We start from the raw sequence: 21,787 nt of genomic DNA on the forward strand, positions 1-21,787 counted from the left end.
AGGTGTAGTTTTAATGCAAAATGCAGCAAATAGCTGTGTTTAATCAATGCAAAGCAATACAACTGTCATCCACCATTGTTGAAATAAATGAGAATCTGCTGACCTATGTTTCACATGTGCTTCAGATGCGCATCAAACACAGGGAAACAACCCTCTCAAAAGAAGCCCTATAGCATTGTGAGCTGTAAACCTGGGCAGGAGAGATTTTTATGGAGTGATGTAGCACTAGCTTGACCTGGTTGGCAGGGTGGCATTTGCTCCCTGAGCAAGTACAAATAGAATATGTTGGGGTGGTGGCCCTGAGTGGAGATACTTCACCATAAAGCCATTGATCAGAGCAAGACTCACAGTCAGTGACACATGGTGGGCATTATATAGCTACCTGCTACCTGCACACACCTATAATCACAGATTCCTTTTAGACTTTGAGATGTCATGTGATCAAATGCCAGGAGCAACAAAGGAAGCTGATGCAGATCGATGTGAACAGTTGTGCAAAATAAATTATGTCCTTTAGCACATGCAGCTTTTACCATGCCCACCAATTACTGCAGCACCATGCCACACTTTTGTGGCGCAATTTCTTTAAGCCAAATAAACCTGTATCTACCATAAAAGGGCTACTTAGGTGTATTTGTCCCCAAAGCTCAAGGTTTCCATTTCTTCCCTGAGCAGTTCTACAGTAAATAATCAGTGACAACTTAACAGGTTTCTGCCAGGGGTGTATTTGCCGCGAGGCAAACAAGGCGTTTGCCTAGGGTGGCACCTTTCAGGAGGACGGTGCCACGGAAGTGACACTTAGGACAGGGGCTGCTGATATGAGTCTTTCCTGTGTCCAAGTCCCACTTTGATCCGATCCACGAAGGCGCTTCAATCCAATCCACGAAGGAGGGGTAGAGAGGGTGTCCGATGTCCTGAGCACTATTCCTCCCACTGACACCAATGATGGGGTACTATTCCTCGCACACTGACACCAATGATGGGGCACTATTCCTCCCACACTGACACTGATTATGGGGCACTATTCCTCCCACTGACACCAGTGACGGGGCACTATTACTCCCATTGACACCAGTGATGGGGTACTATTCCTCCCACTGACACCAGTGATGGGGCACTATTCCTCCAAATGACACCAATAATGGAATAAAATAAGAGGTGGAGCTCTAATAGGAAGAGGTGGAGCCTAAAGAGGAAGGGTTGGAGTTTACATATGAAGGGGTGGATCTTAAACAGGAAGGGGTGGGACAAATTTAGATGCGGTGGGTGCCCGATTTTAGTCTTGCCTAGGGCAGCAAAACCAAAATACACCACTGGGTGCTGCAGAAATACAGCAAAGTATCATGGATATTTATCTTGAACAGGGCATAGAAGGTGTTATGTGACATGTAAAAAAATCAAAATGGTATTCATTGCAGCCAATACATTATTAGCAAAAATATATAGTTTCCAAAACATAAATTCTTTTATACTGTCTACTGATGACAAAGAACAAAGAGGTAGCACATTTTGTCTCCTAGCTGTGCTTTTCACAGTTTAACACTTTGCTTAACACGTTTGACAGTAAACCAACAAGACAGAAATGTCTAGTCTTTTTTAATGCTTGCCATGACTTTTGGGAGTTTTGTGTCTGCTTCTGCAGTGAGATTTTGAGGGAATCAGATTCTGGAATGGAAATGTATACATGTATGTCTTTTCATCTGAAGGCTGCAATAACTGTTTTTCATCTTTTTTTGCAGAGTTGGCCCAATGTTTCACTCACAAGCAGCACAAATCTATGGAAATATAATAGAAAATGTTTTGCTTGGTTTTAGGGCTGTTTAACCCTTAAAGGCCTGTTCACACTATTTGACTGTCACTGCTAGGACCCCGTTCACACTGCAACGCTGTCTTCAGGAAGCTTGCAGTGCATTGTGGAAAAATGCAGACATGCTGCTCACCTGACGTCACTGCCCATTTTAATGAAATGTCACTTTGACATTTCAATAAAGTTAAAAAAAGGTAAACAGCACCTTGTGTTGCAGTACCCAACTCATTCAAAAAAATGTACAGTGTAAAGATGCCACACTTTTTGACGAGTCCTTAAAATAAAAGAATTCCACTATGTAAATCCATAGTCAATCACATCATGCAGCGATGAAGATCTGTCAGTCACGATGAATGATGCCTGTTGACTCACGGACAGTAAAAACCCACCAACCGTCCAATCCCATCCCTCACTCGCCTAGTCAAGATGTTATCCAGAATGTAAGCCAAGGGGTTGGGTATACCCAGTGATGTCACTGACCAAACATGACCATCAAAGGGCTAGTGATTTCAGCCACTCTCCCTGCTTTTTGCTTTCATGGCCAAGGATCCCTGCTAGCAAATGAATGAAGCTGAGTGACATCACTGGTAGCTAAGATAGCAGCACCTGCTGCTTCCTTAACAACCACTGACAGCAGAAGAAGGAAGCTATCATATATAGTAGTAGTAGAAAAATGCTACTTTATATACATTTGGGTCCTATTGGACAGACTAACAGTTTGGACCTTAGATGGATACTTGAACAAGCAAAGCGGTCCAAACTCCTGGAGCTCATCTCTACAGGAAATTACATCAACAGGCAATAACTATGGCTTTACTACCACAAAGAAAAAAACATGCATTATTATATTTACCTGTTAGAAAGGGAGCAACTAATGGAAGTTTAAATTTTGAGTTTACATACTCTTCAAACTCTAGCTTTACCGTAACCTCAAACTTCAACCCTTAAATCTTAACCCTAACTAAACCATGAATACTAATCTTCAAACCTGCATTATTGATTGCCAAAGTCTCAGTGCCAAGAACTTCTTCTCCTGTGCTGAGATCTCATTGCCAACAGCCAGTGACTCATAATTGTGCCAGCCAAGAAGTGTACACTGCAGCAAACTGTATAGACTTACATGTACAAACTGCACATACAGGATAGAAGACTTTATCTTTTGTGTTAGAATTTTGGATAAAATCAAACACAACTCATTTGTGAACTGATTCACAACTTAATCTGCACTGTTCTGGTGACAGCAGGTATAAAAAATTGTAAACAAGATATTATTTATTTTATTTTTTTACATACTGTTACCAGAGCAAGTGCAGTGATGATTTCCAATGGCTGGCTGCTCTGATATCACTGTATGTCAATGCCGCCAGCTATTGTCTCACCGCCACATCAGTTAATGTAACCATACTAGTGTGGCCAATCACAGTGTTCCTAATCACTGTCGTTTCAGTTACAGTGCCCCTAATCACCATCACTCCAGCCACAGTGCCTCTAATCACCGTCGCATGAGTCACATTGTCCCTGATCACCACCACACCAGTCTCAGGGTCCTTGATCATTGCCATACAAGTCACATTGTAACCATGAGGAACACAATGATCGCTCTTTAGAGAGCATTTGACAGGTGATGAAGAGGCACTGTATCATCTCCTCACCACCTGCTTTAACCCCTTGGACCCCTCACAAGCACCCTCATTCACTTAAATGGGTCACGATTGGTGGGCATACAGGAGATATAGTTCCTGTCACAGATGTCAAGCAAAACATCACAGTCATGGCATGTGTATACCCCTGGCTGCTGCCTCTAAAACGAATGGGGTTAGTGGATGAGGGGCTTTAAACAACTGCTCAACTGTGAATTTTTATAGCTCCCAACCTTAGGTGTGAATAAGCCCTCATAGGATAGCTAATCATAGTGTCTCCATTCACCATCACAGCAGTCACCATGTCACCAGTCCAGTGTAGCTCGAATCAGTGATTCTGATTTCCACCACACCTGACCATGGTAGCCAGCAATAGTTTTCCTGATCACCACCACACCAATCCCAGTATCACTGGAGGAGTGTATGCCAGCAACAGTGTTCCTTATCACCACAACACCAGTCATAGTATCACCGGACCAGTGTAAGCCAGCAACGGTGTACCTGAATATTGCCACACCAGTCCTCAGTGTCACCAGACTCGTGTAAGCCAGCAACAGTGATCACCACCACACCAGTGCAGTGTTGCCTCTGTCTGCCACCTATACAGAACCTGGTCTGTTTATTGACCATGTTTCTGCCTGCTGCCTAAACTTACCCATCTGCATGTCTAACTATTTTCCTTTGAAGCAAGTCCCAGCCATCCCTTGTGGACAGCTGCACTCCTGGAACCACAGGAACTCTTTTGTTCTTCCTTTCTTCAGCCTTCTATACTTTCTGGCCAGTGAACATAGCATTCTTAGAAGCAGCTATGTACCAGCTAGCTAGGCTTTCTTGGCTTATAGGAATGGGGACCGCTATAGGTGATACTATACAAAGCTATATTCCCTGACCATTTGTATAAAGGTGACCATTACAGTACATTGGTTTTGATGCAATTGGTTAATTTGTGTGATACACAAGATGCAATGTTGAATACATAATCAATCCAAACAGTGAAAAAGTCTCACACGTGTGGCATTGGCATAATCAGGAGGAATAAGGCTCAGTTCACACTCCCACAACTTGGGATCCGACTTGTGAGACCCCAAGTCGCCAGCAAATCCCCAGGAAGTCGTCTGACAAAGTCGCTCTGTTAAGACGCATGGTTGTCAGACCGCACTAGTGTGAACCGAAGTTTACAGAATGTGTTTGGGGTTGTAAAGTATGCCCGTGGTATGTGGGAAAAATATCTTATTAAACTGACAACTTGTGTATAAACATCATTTTTGTTTTCCTACCACATGTTCCAAACACTTGTGGGAAAAAATAAAGTCCTTAAAAGAGTCACCATGCCTGTTAAAAAATACCTTGGGGTGTTTACTCTACAAAATGTGGTAATTTTGTGGTTGTTTCTACTCTTCCGGTGTTCCTGGGTCTCCAAAAGTGTGATAGGTAGTCAGTAAATTAGCTGTGTAATTTATGCTCCTGGAACATCTAAAAGGTGCTCCTTGGATTTATGCCTTTTCTTTGTGGCTATGCTTTGAAAAGATCCCACATATGTGGTATACCCATACTCAGGAGGCATAGCAGAATGTGTTTCGGGATGTAATTGAAAGCATACCAATGTTGTGTTTGAGAAATATGTTAAAATGACAACTTTGTGAAAAAAAAATATTTTTTTACATTTCCTAAAAACAACATGGCATAAGTTTTAATTTTACTTTAACAGAAGTGGATGAAACCCATGTACTGTTAAACATAAAGGGTAGTTATAAATATATATTATTTTTATTACATTTGAAAAAAAGGTCTTCACATCTCTAGTATATTACTCTAGTTTCACAAATAGAGCAATACTAGGCAAATTTGTGTCTACATGTACAGGCAACAGAGTCAAGAGACTTCTAAAATTCATTGTTCATGAGATTGATCAGCTGACAGGTGTATTTACCACACACTGAGCTGAAAGTTGTGGGCATTATCCTGTCTGACAGTCATTTGTGCTGCAGTACAGTTCTTTATCTGATCCTGGACATGAGCCAACCATGTCTCAATGGATGAAGACATCTCACTGTAATCAGGAATTTTCTTCTGAACAAAAACATGAGTAGTCTTTAAAGCATGTACTACTTTCTGGAACTCATATTTCCCAAGAATAATAAGAGTAATTATATTCTTCTATAGACTAGTAGGTAAAAAACATCTGATAACCACAAAGCAAGGCATCTGACAGATTAGTTAAACCAGTGAACTGGTTGAACCATAATGTCTTTACATAAGAAGTAGCAGGACTGCCCTAAATGTCCCCCTGCATGGGACAAATTAGTCAAAGTTTGTCAGGTCACCACAACCACAGTTTTGCCAAATGGACATTTTTCCCTTATATGACTACTTGCAAATCACCCCTGATTTTTTGTAACTGAAAGCAGGTATAATCTGCAGTTAATAAAAATATTCCAGTTATTAATATTTGCTAGTCATTTTTTCTTGGGTAGTGGTATTCATATTGTACACATAAGAATAAACGTGCCGTTGAATTAAAAGCATGTTTGGCTACAATAATATAGTTGCACTGCAACAGCCTACTGTAAGTGACCCTTGTGTGTTTGAGATATTGATCTCTTCTTTTCAGGTGTACTTTAAGATAAACAAAACCCTCTTAATGTGTCTCTCTCATTTTATAAAGTTATGTTTAACAACCGCTTAGTAAGTAATTCATTGTTTAAATATCTACATTTAGTTAAATGAATAACGGGATGGTTATTGATTTTGGTTTTGTGCCAGATTGAAAACCACAGACTGCATGATGGACCTAGACAACAGGGAGCCTTCTAGCTGTTTATAAAATAGAAGGATAAGGCCCGATACATATCGGCAAGTTGCTGTCTCAATTTTCAAACACCGCTGATTTGGATTGGATGACTTTTTGGACTTTTATTTACAACCCTGATATTTTTTAACTGGAACAGAATTTTGAAGTAAACCTGTCATGAGACAAATACGGAGGCTTGCATTTACTCTAAAAAGCATGTAGCAAATGGCCCTTAGATAAGAGTAATTGATCTTAATGATTGTCAAAGGCCAGTAATGCAAAACGTATTGAAGTGAATAGGTCAGTATGACAGCCAGTGTATGACTCTCTTCTTGAGTAAGTATGACTTACTCAAGAAGAGAGGTCAGCAAGAGAAGCATACAAAGTTCTTTCATGACAACATTCAACATAAAGACAGCCTATGTACAAACAAACCACACTAATGGAAAAGACCACTCTGCCAATTCCAGAAAAATGGATTCGTTGGGAAATATAAACACACCTGATTCACCCAGCTGCCAGCATATCACTGAAATGTTTGCCTCAACTCTTCTTGAAGGATGAACTGAATTTTAGTATCCAGTAGGTAGGCGATACAGTTCTTCATGCAGGGAATCCCCTCTTCAGCACACTAGAAAAGGCTCATGTATACTGTGACATCACGGGCTCTATTCTGTGTACTGCATCTACCAATTTGTAATCTCCACAAAGCAGTTCTGTTTCCTAGGAAACTGCAAATTGATCGCATAAAATCTCTGGATTTTATGCCTCCCCAGAATGATGCAAGTTAAAGAAGAGCAACCCTCTTAAAGCCACACTCAGTTGCTGAATTCCAGATGAAGTGTCAAGTCTTCTATAGAGGCTCGAATGTGTAAGTCTGAGCCAAAATGTATATAGAAATACATACAAAAAAAAAAGATTGGGGTTTATCTGCCACTAACCACTCACTGTCTTGGTCATTCAACAGTTACCTATAGCCAATAACATGAATTTACCTTTCACTGACTTGACCACCATCAACTAAAATTGATTGCTATAGACAACTGAAATCGGTATCATTCTCATCTTTTCTTGTTGCCTTGATAAATAAACCTGTTATAAGCTTTATTCATTTAAACTGGAGAAAAGAAAGGGGAATAAAAAAAGAGTTTAATTCATAGAAACAAAAATTATTTCAACACATATAATATGGAAAAATTGAAGAACAACTTTCACCAGTTGCTATGGACAACAAATATGCATTTGGGCTTTCTTTCCTCCAGTTTTAATGTATTAGCCCCTTAGGTTCTTTTTGTCACCTTTATACAAACAACAAATCATACATATGCTACTTTTGCATAAAAAAATATTGTTTTTCTTGAATTATTTTTGTGCCCCACAGAAGTCCCTGTGGTCTTGTGGCCAACAACATGTTCTGCCAGCTAACCTATATGTACTGTACATGTGTGTTATAAACAACATTTACCAGGAAGCATTAGGTTTAACAAAGATATTTGATTCAATGTTGTTTATATACAGTAGTTCAGGTGTTTCTATTAAAGCTATGCAAGAAATGAGTTTGCTGCACCATTTGTTACATGCCTTGGTGGTGGCATTACCATTCAGGTTGACCTTTGAAAACTAAAAGGCTCTCTAATACAATCATTTTTTTATAGTGGCACTGTGATATACATACTCATGACTTTTATAGCGCAAAAAATAAAACACATACAGGCAATCAAATACCACCAAAAGAAAGCTCAATTAGTGGGGAAAAAAGGACACAAATTTCATTTGGGTGCAGCGTTGCATGACCGCGCAATTGTCAGTTAAAGTAACGCAGCGCCGTAATGCAAAAAATGGCCTGGTCAGAAAGAGGGCAAGTGGTTAAAGTGCACTTGTACCCAGTCTATAGACATTTAATTAAATATATATATATATATATATATATATATATATATATATATATACATCATATACACATACACAGTATATACAGTAAATAGCTCTGGATGGAAGAGCAACAGAGACACCGTTGGACCTTTGGACAGCATCATTATCAATATGGGGAGAGGGTAGTGTTATATTTACTGGCAGCTTTAGATGGATTTGACTAACAAATTAAAGTAATTGTAAAGGTTATTTTTTTGTTTTTTTAAATAACAAACATGTTATACTTACCTGCTCTGTGCAATAGTTTTGCACAGAGCAGCCTGATCCTCCTCTTCTGGGGTCTCTTGCTGGCCTTGTTCACTCCTCCTCTTTGGTGTCTGCCCCCATAGCAAGGGCCTAATATGGGGGAAGACATGCAAGCTCACTCCAGAGCCAGCTCTCTGTGTCCAAAGACACACACACAGTTCGGCTTGGCCCTGCCCCCTCTCTGCTCACTGGCTTTGAGCCTATCAGGGGAGAGAGAGCAGCAATGTTGCTCTCGGGCACAGCGATGGATCAATATCAGACTCAGGTAAGTATTTACGGGGACTGGGGCTGCCCTTAGCTTTTACAACCATTTTAGAGCTAAACTCCAACTAATACATTTTAAGCAGTTTCAGCAACAGTTTCTTTTATCCTTTTGGGATAAAGGTTTTACAGAAATAAAAGCTGATCATTGTAAGCACCCAGTCATTGTTAAATGTTTTATCTCAGTCCCTTCACTGCCATTTTTGCTGGACAGCTTGATCTGTTAAAGGAAGTTGAAAAATAACTTTTTACTGCCTGGATCACCAGGTGAAAATAAAGGCAAAATGCCTACAAGAAGAAAACGAATGCAACAACCATATATTAGAGTTGGTAAGCTGATATATATACAGTATATTTATATATATATATATATACTGCTCAAAAACAATTAGAGGGACACTTTGAAAACACATCAGATCTCAATGGGAAAAAATATCATGCTGGATATCTATGCCGATATGGACCGGGTAATATGTTAGAAATATAAAGATACCCAATTGTTTCGTAGAAATGAAAATTATCAGCCTACAGAGGACTGAATTCAAAGACACCCCGAAAATCAAAGTGAAAAAATTATGCAACAGGCTGAAAATTCATTGCAGCAACTCAAAATGGAACTCAGTAGTTTGTATGGTCGCCACGTATGCATGTTTGACAACATTGGGGCATGCTCCTGATGAGACAATGGATGGTGTCCTGGGGTATTTCCTCACAGATCTGGACCAGGGCATCACTGAGCTCCTGGACAGTCTGAGTTGCAACCTGGTGATGTTGGATAGACTGAAACATGATATTCCAGAGGTGTTTCATTGGATTTAGGTCAGGTCAGTATCAATTCCTTCATCCTCCAGGAACTGCCTGTACTGTCGATACATGACTCCGGGCATTTTCGTGCACCAGGAGGAACCCAGGACCCACTGCACTAGTGTAGGGTCTGACAATGGGTCCAAGGATTTAATTGTGATACTTAATGGCAGTCAGGGTGCTATTGTCTAGCCTATAGAGGTCTGTGCATCCCTCCATGGATATGGATCATCACTGACCCACCACCAAAATGGTCATGCTGAATGATATTACAGGCAGCATAACGTTCTCCACAGCTTCTCCAAACCCTTTCATGTCTGTCACATGTGCTCAGGGTGAACCTGCTCTCATCTGTGAAAAACACAGGGCGCCAGTGGCGGACTGGCCAATTCTGGTGTTCAATAACAAATGCTAATTGAGCTCTATGGTGCCGGGCAGTGAGCACAGGGCTCACTAGAGGACGTCGGGCCCTCAGGCCACCCTCATGATGTCTTTTTCTGATTGTTTGGTCATAGACATTCACACCAGTGGCCTGCTGGAGGTCACTTGGTAGGGCTCTGGCAGTGCTCATCCTGTTCCTCCTTGCACAAAGGAGCAGATACCGGTCCTGCTGATGGGTTAAGGACCTTCTATGTCCCTGTCCAGCTCTCCTAGATTAACTTCCTGTCCCCTGGAATCTCCTCCATGCTCTTCAGACTGTGCTGGGAGGCACAGAAAACCTTTTGGCAATGACACGTATTCATGTGCCGTCCTGGAGGAGTTGGACTGCCTATGCAACCTCTGTAGGATCCAGGTATTGCTACCAGTAGTGACACTGACCCTAGACAAATGAAAAACTAGTGAAAACAGTCAGAAAAGATGAGTAGGGAAAAAAATGTCAGTGGCCTCCACCTGTAAAACCATTCCTGTTTTGGGGGTCATCTCATTGTTGCCCATTTAGTGCACCTGTTGTTAATTTCATTAGCACCAAAGCAGCTGAAACTTAACAACCCCCTCTGCTACATAACTGAACAGATCAATATCCCAAGAGATTGATGCTATAGTCTGATTAAAAATTGTTCCTTTAATTTTTTTGAGCAGTGTATATATATATATATATATATATATATATATATTTTGGATTCAATACCAGTTTAAAGAGACAATTCTGATATGAAATATTGCACCATTTGCTTCCTTGCCCCAGCAGATATTTATATCATAGACCAGTTCAGGTGCAAAATGTAGTTCATGGCATTAGCATCCCACCAATAAAATTTTCAAACTTGATGGGATTGCCCATATTCCAAATACTTAGGGATACTATAGATCAAGCAAAAAATAGATATATTGCGCAATGTGATTGTATGTGGACATTTATCTATGCATGTTTTGGCTCACTTAGAGTAGTTCCAAATAAAACACCCCCCACCGGGTTCAAATCCTCACTTCATAGAGTGTTCGAGTAAGTAACTGCCTATTGCTAATAAAGCACATCTCAAAAGTCCCTTTTTTCACAACCATCATAAATGATATAGTTCAGGGGCTAGATTTTGACAGTATGCTATATATCCTTTTTAGTCCATAAAGCCACCAGGCTTTTCCACCAGAACGATGGTCAAACATGTAACTGTTAGTTTCTTTGTGCTAAATGGCAACCCAGTGGTTCTATAAGGAACAGCACCAGGAGTGGTAAATTGCAAAACGTTATCTGATAATGCACTGAACACTGTGCTACAAGCTGGTAGTAATATATAGAGAACTCCTCCAAGACTCAGGTAACTTAGCCCATAAATCAGAGTGTAACAAGCCAGAGATGAGATGCAGCCATAAGAAACAACCTCCGTCAGACGGGGGCGGTAGAAGGAAGCCACTGGGTACAAACTGGAAGCGGGGTCATATGAGTTTATGAGTGTGTACCCAATGTGTACCCTTATGGTCGCATCTCATCACCAGCTTGTTACCATCTGATTTATGGGCTAAGTTAGCTGAGTCTCTGTGGAGTTTTCTATTACTATCAGATGGTGGCACAATGTCCAGACATTAAATGCCCACACATGGGCCTGGCATGTTTTTTACTATATGGATAGTTTATCACATGAACATTAAATTGACTGGAGTTTGATAATAAACGACTTTATGATTTATATACAACATTTTGCAGTGATTTCACACTTATACGAGCTTCCTCAAGCCCTTTTTCACAACCACATACCATGACTATTGAGCTCTTACAGGCATATATAATATAGCACTACTTATTCATGTCTCGCCATATTCCAATGCAAACTGACAGTTAAAACAATCTTAAAAGGTAAGCTCATCTTTTCATGCAAAAAAAAATAAAATGGTGGACTAACTCCAAATATACTGGCCACCTCTTTGGGCCCCACTGCACATTGGAGCCATCATGCCCAATGCTGCTGCTGCAGGGCTCCATACACTGCAATATACACCCCCAGTTTGAGTATCCATTCCAATGGAAAGTGCTCATTGATCAGCATGACCATGTGACCAAACTGACCCATGAGAAGTGCTTCTTTCTTCTGAGATACTTCACTGGAAGAATAAGCCTCAGATGCGTGTGGCTGTGCTGACCAATGAACAACTACCATTTTAAGCATTATGATGGATACTCACTTCAGGACTGTGCATTGCAGTGTACAGTCCACTACACCAGCTACCCAGGGCATCAAGCCTGCTATGACAGCAGGATATGGAGGGATGGCCAAGATATTTGGAGTTAGTTTACCTTTTCATTTTTCATGAAAAAGTGAACCTACCCTTTAAGTCCACATTACAATTTTGTTCATCTGAGATGTCCATCTCCTGTTGCTCAGTCACGGGCATAATATTTGAAAACTTCTCCACTGGATTACTGAGCCATAAATTATCATAGGTAGTCTATTAAAGTAGTAAGTGCTCACATTCCAGCATGGTCTGCATGTCTGGGGGACACCGACAGCTGCATTGCTTCGCCATGTTTTGCTCATTGGGATGCTATACCATCTCCATTATTTTTTCCAGAAGTGAGTGCTTCTAATTTAAACAGAAAGAAGGAGCTGCAACCTGAAAGAAAATGACCAAACCCCGTATTTAGAGTCTCTTTTGAAATTTTTGAAGATGAATTATCCAAAATACCTTCAGCTACTGACATCTGTAATGGCTTGTTTTAAAGATGCTGTTTAAGAATATGTGAAAATGTAATGCCCATAGTGCACTTTAAGTTCGGTTGTTTCTTTCTGTTTAGCTGCATCAATAAAAGTATCACATTGTTCACATATGTAAAGCATGTGTAGCTGTTAGCAAGCTATAGGGGATTCTTGTACATATTTTAAAATAGAGCACCAAAAGGCTTGCCTCTGTGGAATCAATGTGTTTAAGGGTCAATGTACACTAGGGGCAAAAAAATGCTAGATTTTCCGGCAGAAAAAAAGCATCATAAAAATGCTCATAGTGGCTCATATTGCACAAGAGTTTACACTCTTTATGAGAGTGTATGGGCATTTGCTTTTATAAGCAACTTTTTTCCAAAACATTCTCCACTGTTCATTTTTCAATGTACACTTGAAAATGCTGAATGCTGTGTTTTTCTGCTCAATAGCTCCTCTCAAAAACACAATTCTGAACGTTTTCTTTTTCTGCCTCTAAATGCTTCTCTAAAAATAAGCCTGTAAACTCCTTAATGTGCATGGACACATAGGCTAACATGGAGCTGCATCTACAGACTGAAGAAAACAACACAGCATTTTTATGCCCAGTGTGCATGGACCCTTAATCTATCCCATGCATTGCATGTGATGGTCTAGTTACATGTTATATATAGTATGTAGCACTATGGCTACTGTTAGGTAATTCATTTATATAAATTTATTACTGTAGAGATTTTGAATACCTGAAAAATAACTTGGTGTAGGTGATTTTGGAAGTATATACATTTTGGAACTATTCACTAACCAAATTGTTTCACATTCAAACCACATAGTAAGCAACGTCCACTTCCAACAATATATTAAAGTGGAGATCCACCCAAAAGGGGAAGTTCCACTTTAAGGCTTCATCCCCCACTCCCTGTTAAGGATAGGCACCTTTGGGGATTGGGGGGGGGGGGAGCTAGGCTAGGCGATCAGAAGTGGAACATCTCTTTCCTCTCCTCCCCTCTGCAGTCTTCTGGGACATGTGACAGGTCCCAGGCGACTGTGGGTCCATTCATTACATGCGCAGTGTGGACCCGGTTGTGAAGCTGCAAATTATGAAAGCAGGGTGCCTGCACTTAAGATGCCGGGACACAGGATGGGATGTGAACTTGGTTGCGGTGAGGATACCGCTGGATCCTAGGACAGGTGAATGGCTGTTTTTTAAAAGTCAACAGCTATAGTTTTTTGTAGCTGCTGAATTGTTATTTTTTTTCACCAGAGTCTGGAGCTCCGCTTTAAGTTCTTCACAGTGCCTCCCAAAAGCCAAAAGCATATAAATGCAGTAAAATCAATGTAAGACATTTATTTGTCAAGGGGCACAAAAGTTGGACTGATGTCCTCTAACTTTCACATTCCAGTTTATTCTGAAAGATAAATCAATGTTGATTACTCCACTAGGGCTCTCAGCTTTGCCCTGAACCCATTGTCATTACAAAGTCTGGTCGTACTTTCTGTGCTGCATTCTCCATGCAGAAGAATATATGGCTATTGAGAGTCATAGCTGTAGAAATCCATATCTAAAGGTAGCCTTGCCAAATAAAGATACAAATACAGTTTAAGCTGTATGGGCCAAAAATACAAGTGTATTAAAGTAGTGCAGTTTAATACCAAGTTCAGAAATGAACCTTTGCAACTATAACCTTGTGTCAGTCACACATATATAAGAGCATACCCAGACAATAATCTGAGCAGTACCCTTAATGCCTGTCCTTACTGGAAGTGACAGACTGGCATCCCTCTATCACAAAGTCCAACTCAATATGCTGGTAGGGAACTAGTCTTTCTACTCAGGATTTGGCTTCTATATATAGAAAACAATCAAAAATGCTTTGCACACTTTTGTTTTGATGTACCTAGAATGTATTTAGCCAATCAAAAGTGGTTCTAAAACTCTTGCATTCTATGCATTAAGGTAAAAAACCTTCTGTGCCTGGGTTCCTCCCCCCTCCAAGCCAGCCCTCATACTTACTTGAGCCCCATCACTATGCAGATCGGTGTATGAGAGCAGCAGCTCTCCTGGCTCTGTCCCTCCTAACAGAGCAGATCAATAGCAGCAAGAGCCATTGGCTCCCACTGTCAATCAAGCTCTGTGATGAGGGAGCTAGGGGCAGGTCCATGCCCTGCTGTCTGTTTCTATGGGCAAAGTTAGGCGGCTTCCTATGAGGGCGCTGACTGTAGAGGAGGAGCCAGGAGCACCGGTGGGGGATCGGAGAAGAGGAGGATCAGGGCTGCTCTGTGAAAAACCATTAAACAGAGTAGGTAACTATGACATGTTTGTTTGTTTAATAAAAAAAGCTGAAGCTTTACAATCACTTTAAACTGAACATTAATTTGGGTTTTTAAACACATAAACCAACAACTCGTATTTAAAATGGCACAGTTCCAACAATTAAAGTTTCTTTTCATTAAAGCTGAAGGGGATAGCAAGATTGTACTTCTGTGTGTAAAAACATTGGCAGCATGGCTGACTTTTGCATGTTTGCCTTGCTATTGGGGTCCTTGAAAATTCTAAGAAGCTACTATATGCATGGGGTCTACTACCAATTAGGCGCAAAAGATAAGCTTTAGGTGTAGATTACCCCTAAAATACACATGTTTTATCCAAAAATGCATAGAATGGCACTCACACAAGAAAACATGGACAATGATGTCTAACTGTTTTACTGAGTCCCCTAAAGTACCTGTGAAAACACTGATTTCCTGGAAATTGTAGATACAGCCATACCTGCATCCAGAATTGCATTCCTTAGTTCTTGTGCAATATATCAACAGACACAGGCATTGCTTGGTTAAGGTACAACTTTCAGAAGCTGTTTGGGTGCTATAGATCAAACCTTGTTGAAATCTATTTCACAGTTTGTTAAAAGACATGGACCATCAGTTATTGCATGATAATCATTTAATGGAAAGCTATTTGGCCAGAAGAAGTGGAGACAATTTCAACTTTTTTGGGGAAGTCAAAATTTGCATAGTACAAGTTCAAGCTGAAGCTAAGCCAAGAGTGATCATTCTGACAAGTCAAGGGCACTGTTTTTAAATAATATGCATTGTTAAAATTTATGCAACAACTGGTGTATTTGAAATGTAATTCTCCATTCAAGTTCAATTTGACCTTTAAATGTATTATCAGTGGTAAATGCAGCATACATTTAATGGACCAGTCCAGCTAAAAGTGATAATTTAGTTATAGGTAAAGTCAAATGGACCAAGTCAGGCACTGGCTTCTTATATGTCCTGGATACTCCAATAAAGAGTTTTCCATGACATAATTGTTGGCCATATTCCTGTTCTTCTGGGGGTTTGGGGTGTTTCTGCCCACCTTTTGTGTATTTCAGAATGACCTATTGCATATACAAATTTCAATATAAAGAAAGGAAGCCCCACATAATGGCCACAGCAGGTATACCCAAGAATTTAACCATGTGGATCTCGGTCGATATGCACATACGGTATGTTTATTGTTCAGATTGCTCCTTATCTCTATGTACAGTATGATAATTGCCTATTTCCCTGCTTGTTTTAATCTACATTTATTATGTCAGTACATTGGGGGGTGGGATGGATTTTATTGTTAATATTCTATGTATGTGACATATGGGGATGATACAATAGAAAACAAGAATAAAACTAGAGTTACTGTCCATACTTACCATTTCTATTATATAAAATGAAAGGTGAAACTTGACTTGTTCTCAAAGGAAACTACTCCAATGTTCTCATTTTCATTTTCCCAGTTCTATTGTATCAGCACCCACTATGTTATACAGCTAAAAAAGGGCAGTAGTCGCAAAACATTGTGAGCGCTACACTTTGGCCTTGTCGTGTCAACTAATAGGAACATTCTTAAAGGGATTCAGCCCTCTACATGCCTTCTTCCCTGATTTTGCTTATATACTTAACTGACATATTAGAGAATTATGTCATTCACAGGTTTAGCTGTAGTGATTAAAGGGGGAAAGCTGCTGAAAAGTCCATATGGCTGGATGGCCTGCAGCACTCCCTACATTTGCAGTAGAGAACTGGGCCCTCTGTATGCTTTCCAGTAAGTCTGTGTGTTCAACAACACTTCATGTCAAGGTCTATGGAACACTCTCCATGCTCAGAAACATGTGGAGTCCCCTATTTTACATAAAAAAAGTGTTATCTTGACACTTCTATATTAATTGAAATAGACAGCAGGTCAATCTGGAGTGATAAATTGGTCATACGGTATAAACAGATTTTACTTTTCACTAAGTTTAAGTTGAAATGATCAGCTCATCTCAATGTGTAGAGTCCCTGAGGATTATCAAAAAAATAAAAGTTTACATGGTGTTAAAAAGTGTTTCGCTGAAGCTAAGCAGTCTGCATGGCGTGTGTTGCGATGATTGCACCATGGATGGACATACCATTTGTGCGAGCCCTACAGGGCACTGAGACATGCTGGATGCTTCTCCTTTCCTCTTAACACAGTCTGTACTGGAAGTAATGGGAGTACTCGCTGGCTGACCCCAGCTACATGCTATGAACCATAAGAGAGCTAAGAGTATCTATCTATCTATCTATCTATCTATCTATCTATCTATCTATCTATCTATCATGAATAAAGCTGGCCATAGATAGACTGAAAATCAGCTGATTCCGCAAGGGAGGAATTTCAATCCGTATCTCTATCCTGCTCAAGAGAAATTGATTTACTGATCGGCTTCTCTCGAACAGGAATGTTGGAAATTTTAATTTGGACAGCACATGCAGCCAATCAGCTGCAGCTCTAATCAGTGAATTCTAAAAATGGAGGAGTCCTCACTCTCAGAATACAATAGCAGGTGGAAATGATTTTACAATCCGCCTCTCTTCTGAGAATGGGGGAATCTGTTAATTTTCTTGATCAGCACTCTGGCTGGTTGAAAAATAATGACCTAGCTATGGCCAGATTAAGTGTTTGTACTTGGGCAATAGTTGTTCCACAAAGAGACCATTTAGGGACTATGCCTGCTGATAAATTGCTCTATGCTATATGATGCTCTCTGTGTTGCTGTTGAAATCTTCATGTAAGTAGAAATTTCTTATAATCTTTTACAATACACAAGGGGTTGGTTCACTTAAACTGGAGAGTGCAATATCTGTACAGCTGTGCATGACAGCCAATCAGCTTCTACCTTCAGCTTGTTCAATTAAGCTTCGACAATTAAACCTGGAAGCTGATTGGTTCTATGCAGAGCTGCACCAGATTTTGCGCTCTCAATCTTTAGTAAATCAACCCCAATGTCCGCCAGATAGAAACATTTTATACTGTGAATGGTGATATTTCAAGACAGTAATTCACAACAAGAAAAACACACAAAAAAACTACATTGTAAGAAAAGACTCTTACAAGTGTGACCAGCATAAAATATCAGTCATCATAAACAAACTGTAAGAATAGTCACATTAATGACTATACAGTATGTATCTGACTCTACTCTACTTTATACTTAAGAAAACTTCTTTATTCCTTTTCATGGGAAGTCCTCTCATGGTATATGACTGCCGTGGTATGGCAATAGGTTGAGCATAAAATGAACAGAACTTTTTATGTTACACTGCCATATATTCATAACCACAGTTTCATTCTACTTAAATCAGTGTTATGTTGCTCTCGTTTATAAATATAAACATCCTACATAATTTTTACATTATTTAATACAGAAAGTCCCAGGTGTAGACACTCATATCAAGCAATCAGAAACATATACTGGTCTGACAGATCTCTATACCTGGCTTCCCAAGTTAGCCCACCTGCTGTGGTCATTAAGGGTCTCAATTTCCCAGCTGGAATTTCCTTTATTTTACAAAACAGAGAATATAACAGTATGACAATCCTCCTGCTACAGTAGGAGGAATCAAACTGCATGATCGGTGGGAGCAGAGCCGGAAACTCCAGCGGGAGATCTTGTTGATGGAGGGCCCTGGAAACATAAGAATGAATGACTCAACCCACTACTGTCCACCTCTGATTTAAATATCCATTTTGATTGGACTGATCCTTTAAATAAGCCGAACAATCAGACAACATGAGGCACAGAACATTTAACTGACTGATGCTTAATGGCTAGGGAATTCATCTCTGAATAGTTCATCTTTCCTCCTCACAGTGTGAAAGGACATGGTAAAATATTTCATGGCTGATACCAGTTACTGCTATCTAAGCACAACAATTCTATAGCACCAACAATGAATTATGAGGTGCCAGTGTGAAATATGACCTCATTAACACTTGATATCCTGCAGGGGGCTGCAGTTTATCATCAAGCAAGGCATTGTAGGCAACAAGAGTTAACGTTCCCTCTGGATTTTAAAAGGCCTATTTGTTGATCTTCCTGTTAATGAGATTGATCTGGAAGGGTAGATGTCACATTATAGTCGAGGCAATTTTAATATGTAAATATGGAATTAAGTTAGATTACCAGCAAGGGCACATATGAAATGACGGGTGGTTATGAATGTAACCTAAAATTGAGAGAAGCACACTCCATTTCCTATGATTAGCTGTAGTTTGTTAAAATCTATCAATATAGCCTTTTATTACAACTAGTCATACAGCATTACCATAACCATTTATCCATGTGGTCATGTATCACATATGCCAGCTATTGGCATTATATATATATATATATGCATGTATTTATGCATAGGCATAAGAAATGAAGTAAAAATAAATAAGCTTTAAACACCATACCATGGTGCAAACTATATGAACAGATCTATAAGACCGAATTAGTTATGCACAGCCACCCACAGAGCAAAAACAGCTCACCTAATACCTCCAGTCTTGCTGTGGGAAGTAAAATACCCGGTCTGTTAGCGTTAGTTCAGTGGCCACCTGCCCACAGCCTGCTGAAGGGATGGAGAGGGCACTTCTACTTCACATGCACATTTTATGGAAGGATAAAGATCATGTCAGTATTTCAAACACCACTAACTGGGAGGAGGGAAAGGACAACGGAAATAAAACAAAGCGGCTTCCTGAGCCCTCTCCCTTTCTAGGAGACATTCATCTAACTAATATATATCTGTTTAGGGACTAGTGCACTGGCAAGTCAAATTCACTTGCATAATACACATCTGTGCTACATTTTGTCTGGCATGGCATAAGCATGTATAATGTATGGGCATTATTAAGTCAAACAGACCGCTGCACATTCTATATAAGCATAGAAAAATAAAAAGGAAAGATAGATAATAGATAGATAGATAGATAGATAGATAGATAGATAGATAGATAGATAGATAGATAGATACCAGCATGCACATTTGTGTTGTTGAGTGATGATATCCTAATATTATATATATGACATTTGAGTTCTAAGTAAAAAATGAGGTACATATATACATTGGAAACAAATTTTACATTTTCCCTTTCGCCATCTAAACTCGTAACCTCACAACCGTAATTATTCATTTAGCACCACTTGCTAATCAGTCTTTCACTATATGTCATACATCACCAGCTGATACAGAAGCACATTAAAACTAAATGATATCCATGTAAAATAGAAAATAACCATCTGTCCCTTTGTAGCAGATAGCATTAGAAAACCAGTTTGCTAATTGCCAGCATTTGTCCAATTCCTTTTGAAAATCCAGATAAAGCCAATTGTGAAACATGTTACTAAGTATCTGTTGCATTTTCCGAAATTCCATGACCGCTTATTACAGATGGGCTAGGGAAAAAAAACTGATAGTCATGCAACACATTTTTTTTTAGAAAGGCACTGTATACAGATAGATAGATCTAAATGATTGGAAATATTGGCTATTATATGCATTAATGAGATTGGGAAATACACATAGAAAGTGCTGCACAGCTGACAAAAGCTGATCCTGTAGCTAGCTACCATGTTGCTAGAATGATGCTCTTACCTTGCTTAAATCGTGTGCTTGGATGAGAATGTATGTCTGTGTGTCTATAGGATGATCAGGAGATGCTCATATAAATCCCTGGATGTATTAGCGTCTCTCCCTCATGCCCTGGAAGGTTCTGTGGAATGGCATTTATTTTAAGAGGGGATATTTTGCAGAAAAGGAGAAAGACTTCAGCATCCTGTTATTATGTCACTGGGAGAAACCACTGTGAAAAAAGTACACGAGAGAAAAGGGGAGAGATGGAGGGAGAGAGAGAATGAGGCGAGAGCATGTACACAGCATTGGGATTGAGGTGGGGGAGGGGGAAGAAAAGCAGAAGGAATAGAGTGGGACAAAGAGGTATAGACATCGGTTTAATATGGATTGAACAGGGAGATAGTAATAAAAAGAAGGTGACAAAAAAATAGGGATTTTCTGAGAAAGAATTTACCATGTATCAGAAAGATCAACAGTGATGCCTAAAATCAGTGAAGCTGACAAAATATAGAGGTTTGGTTCTCTTCTCATCATCTATATTATAATATTCCTATTTTCTGACATGAAAATGAAGCACAGCCAGGCTGGTCTATGAATCTGTAGGGAGGATGTTCTATTAGGAATGCAGGGAGGATGCTAAAGAGAGGACCACAGGCAGGAGACGAGGAATTTAGAACTGGTAGCACTAATGTTGTGAATGATGATCACACACTCAGCAAAGGATGCAAATAGTTCATCAAAGAGGTCTATAGAAATGGCTATAGGTCTTAGGTCAAAGAGTATATTTTTTGCGATGTCCCCGAGTAAGGGATCAGCATATGGCTAAATTGCTTGTGCTCATTCACTTTGGTTAATTCTGCTGGAATATACGACTGTGCCGTAGCCAGGCCTTTTCTCCCTATTCCAGCTCTCAGGGTTTCCATGGCAACCTGAGATGCTCATCTCCAATAGTCTTGTGATAAAATCATTTACAAGGATAAAGTGGTTCCCATACACATGTTTGCAAACCTGTTTCTAATCACAGGGGGTGGGCTTCCACAGCAAGAAATGAAAAGATCATTTTTATGGGAGAAGGAGAGACTTTTTTTGTTATTTTCTCATGGGAGGTATATAACTACTAGAATTATTGGAATGACATGCAAGGAGCTTTGGTGATATACAAAGTGCTGCAGTCCATATCAACCATCCAGATTCACCACACCAGTCCCAGGAAAATACAAGCTTGCACATAGGTTGCAATGGGTTACTGTAATTTTTACATTCCTCCATA

At 39.8% G+C, this 21,787-nt stretch overlaps 1 protein-coding gene across 1 annotated transcript in view; it reads right to left on the bottom strand.

The window, feature by feature from the left end:
- CACNG8 (calcium voltage-gated channel auxiliary subunit gamma 8) overlaps positions 1-20,828 on the bottom strand; it is a 181,663-nt gene extending 160,835 nt beyond the window's left edge. Inside the window, exon 1 of the mRNA XM_089690972.1 lies at positions 20,539-20,828. The gene's annotated coding sequence lies outside the window, so the exon portion shown is untranslated. The remainder of the gene's footprint in view (positions 1-20,538) is intronic.
- Positions 20,829-21,787: the final 959 nt, after the last annotated feature.

The sequence above is a fragment of the Staurois parvus genome, unplaced genomic scaffold, assembly GCF_062004578.1.
Source record: "Staurois parvus isolate SC_StPar_1 unplaced genomic scaffold, SC_StPar_1.0 ptg000548l, whole genome shotgun sequence".
NCBI classification, from domain to species: domain Eukaryota; kingdom Metazoa; phylum Chordata; class Amphibia; order Anura; family Ranidae; genus Staurois; species Staurois parvus.